Source organism: Pteronotus mesoamericanus, unplaced genomic scaffold, assembly GCF_021234165.1.
Source record: "Pteronotus mesoamericanus isolate MK-2021 breed Mesoamerican mustached bat unplaced genomic scaffold, CSHL_Meso_final contig_53, whole genome shotgun sequence".
Taxonomy (NCBI): Eukaryota; Metazoa; Chordata; class Mammalia; order Chiroptera; family Mormoopidae; genus Pteronotus; species Pteronotus mesoamericanus.
In genome coordinates, this window is record NW_026555195.1 from 2,244,029 (window position 1) to 2,247,591 (window position 3,563).

Here is a 3,563-nt window from a genome sequence, read left to right on the forward strand (position 1 = left end):
GGGCTGCCCTCTGCCCACGACCTCCCTTCGCTGGTTTCTGTGAGTTCCGATGCTACAGAGCGGGGGGTCAGGGAGGGGTAAACCAGCCCAGTGTGGTGTGGAGCGGCCCAGGAGCCATCAGGACGCTGCGGGGGTGGGGAATAGTATATCCAGTCCCAGAACCTCCCAGCTCAGGGCTTCTCCCAACAGACAGCCTGTTGCCTGGGCCCCCGCGGCAACCCTGCCCCTTCTCTCCCAGCCTCTGTCGGCGCTGGCTAAGGGCCAGGCCAGGATGGTCTCCCCACAGTGCAAGTTACAGGGTGGCCTCTGTCTTCACACACCTCTCCTTATCAACCGGCCCCAAATCACCTCCCCTCTCAGGTCTCACAGACCAGCTGGGGGCACCCCCAGGGGGGCTGACACCTAGAGAGGACGGTCGCCCCTCCCCTTCATTCCTACCAGCCTAAGGCTCGTCGTGGATTGGAGGAGGAGAGATTCTGCCCTCTGGGAGGCTCGAACGCCCATCCTGGACTCACGTCCTGGACATCCTAGGTTAGGCTTGTGCCAAGCCATGCGGGCAAGACCAAATGTGTCACCGTGGGGGCTGCAGAGGACAAGGCCCTGGGCAATCTCTCTGGCTGCCTGCAAAGGGTGTGTGCTCATCCTCTGTTGGGCTCTATCTGCCCAACGTAGCCCACTGGACAACTAACCTGCTTAGTGACTATCAAAGGTGGCGTGGGCCACAGAGCATTTCTGAGCATGTGCCACTGCCAGGCCATCCCCAGTCACCCTGTGCCCTGCGCCCCCTACTGAAGGGGGAACCCCAGAAGCCGATTCTTTTCTGTACTTTCAGCCCAAGAATCTCCAAGTGCTTCTAATCTTCACTGTGACATTCTTTCAACATCCCAGAGAGCCTGTGGCAGGTCCAGGGAGAGAGAGGGCTGAGTTTCAGAGGACAAGATGCACCAGGCAGTGTGGAAACAGGAAGGGCAAGAGGGAGGAAAAACAGAGAGAAAGGCAAGTGACTAGAATTTTAAAATAAGCCTCAGCACCAATTGTTGCTGAGGCTTCTGGCATCAGGGCTGGACACATCTTTGTTAACCAGCGAATTAGGGGCTGGGGGGCAAAAAGGAGAGGTGACCACGGAGGCAGTGCCCCTTCAAGCCCAGGCCGGACCAACTCTCAGCTGGTGCCCAGCAGCCCCTGCACCACCCCTCCCACCGCCAGGGGTCTGGGAAGGAGGCTGGGCTGGGCTGGGAGAGAGAGACGATACCCAGGGAAGGGGAAGAGAAGGCCGCCTGTCCCCTCTTGCAGACATTGGTGGAGGGAATCATGGGAGAATAAGGACAGGGTGAACATGAAGAGAGGAAAGGGCAGAGAAGAGCCTTAAAACTGACAGCTTCAGAGGGCTTTGCTTTTCCAGTGTAGATGGCACCGAAAGAGGACGGACGGATGGACGGACTGACAGTGCCGATTGTCCCGCCGATGGATGGAGCATGTCTGGTATCTGTTGAGGCGGACGGACTTGTGATTAGCTGGCCTAGACCTGGAGAGAGACGTCAAATGTTCCCCAGTCACAGCATTAGGGAGGTCTCACCCAGAATTTTTTTTAATCCTCACCCAAGGATGTGATTGATTTTAGAAAGGGGAAGGGAAGGGGAGAGAAAGGGAGAGAAATATCCATCGGTTGTCTCTCGCATGGGGACTGAAGCCAAGCATGTGCCCTGACTGGGAATTGAACCTGCATCCTTCTGGTTGATAGGATGATGCTCCAACCAGCTGAGCCACACTGGCCAGGCCTCACCCACAACTTTCACAGCTCTCCGCTGTCCTTTGAAAATAGAAGTGTTCACCTGCCCCCAACAGGAAGCGCCTTCCGCCTTCCCCGGACGTGAGAACAGAGCTGTAGTGAGGCAGGAAGCTAAGGCAGAGCAAAGGGAATAGCATTTGGATCTCAGGCCCTGGTCCCCTCGGGCTGCGGCTTCTAGCTCCTGGGGCAGGTGAGGAGGGGAGGTGGCAGCTGCCACCCTCAGGGCAGGGTAATCCCTGTGCTTGGGCACATGGGCTAGATCTTGAGGGGTGGGCACAGGGAAGCAGTGAGCGAGTGGGGGTCTTCTCCAGAGGTATAGCACTGAGTCAGGGTTCCAGGCACCCTTCCAGGGTGAAGCAGGTCTTGCAATGGCTGGAACCCTGCCCCCAGTGGGAAAGGGAAGCAGGCGGCTTGCAGCCCCGCAGTGGGAATGGCGTGCAGTTAGGAGTCTAGGGCGGGGAGCCCACTACTAAGATCGGAGGCCTGGGGGTGAGAGGAGCTGCAGCGGAACTCTCCGCACCAGTCCTGACCCGGGCCCACCAGATCCGGGGCTTAGGCAGCAGGACTCTTTCCTTGCCCCCTTGCCCCCTTGCCCCCTTGCCCTCCTGCCCCCCTGCCCCCTTGCCCCCCGCCAGATCTGCAGCCTCCCTCAGTCACCGCCCTCAGGGCCTGCAGGCTCCAGCCCTCGGGGAGACGGCTGATCAAGGACAGGCAACCACAGGTGAAAGGAGTCTTGCAGCTGGACTGGGGCCTGTTTCTCACCTGCCTCCTCAGTTTATGATTTGAAACATCTCCAACCGGCCAAGCGAGATGCTTCCCAGTTCTCTGACTCTGCGGTGGCCTCCACGAACTCAAATCACGGCTCTCTGCCCACCACAGAAGCTGGAAAGGTTACATACAGAAGGGGAAGGGAGAAATGCAGCCCTCCTCTAAAGCTCCCAATAGACCAGAGAGCCCACGTGTGCGGGGATTAGTCACACACTAATCCGAGTGTGCGTATTAGCTGCTTTCCCTCTCGGAAACACAGAAGCAAGACCGCCATTCACGTGCCTAGGAAACCCTCCTCTGTGGCCGGCTGATCCTACTAAAGCTTGAGAAGTTCTTCAGATCATTTTATGGAAGTCCTTGTATATACGTGGACTTACTCAATGGGAGGTCTGACGCTGGCCAGAGCTTCAGTGAGTCGCTTTAAAAATGTTGCACCCCCAAACCCGTCCCTGTGGGCCACAGCCCTGAGTTGTGTGGCTCAGAGCCCACCTGTTGCTGCCGTCAGGCCACGGAGAGCTGGGCCAGGCTGTGAGGCGGCGCCGCCGGCAGTTCCGACAGGCCTCGGCACCTCCCAGATCCCAAGCGTCCTCTCCGGGCTCAGACCCCGAAAGCGCTGGGAGCTGACTCCTGCCTTAGCGTCTAGGTCCTTCCTCTCTGAGAACAAACGTTCTGTAAAGGAAAAGCCCGAGGAAGGTAAGTTCCCCTAGCTCTCCTCCCCCAGCCCCGTCAATCTGGCAGCTGATAAGAGTTGACACTTTTACCCAGAGGACCCTGTTCCCAGGCCAGGTAGAAAGGGCATTGCCCATGATTCAGATGCCGCCCTGGCTGCAATCAGAGCCCACTTCTTGTCATTTCATTCTTCTGCCTTGAGATCGTGGCTGCAGCTGTTGACCTTGATGGAAGAGAAGGAGCCCTTATCTGTCCGGGGAGAGCCCTCCCTCTCCTGATCTGTAGCTTTACTCTCCCACGCCGTCTTCCGGCAGGTCTTGTGTCTGGGAGTCGTCGG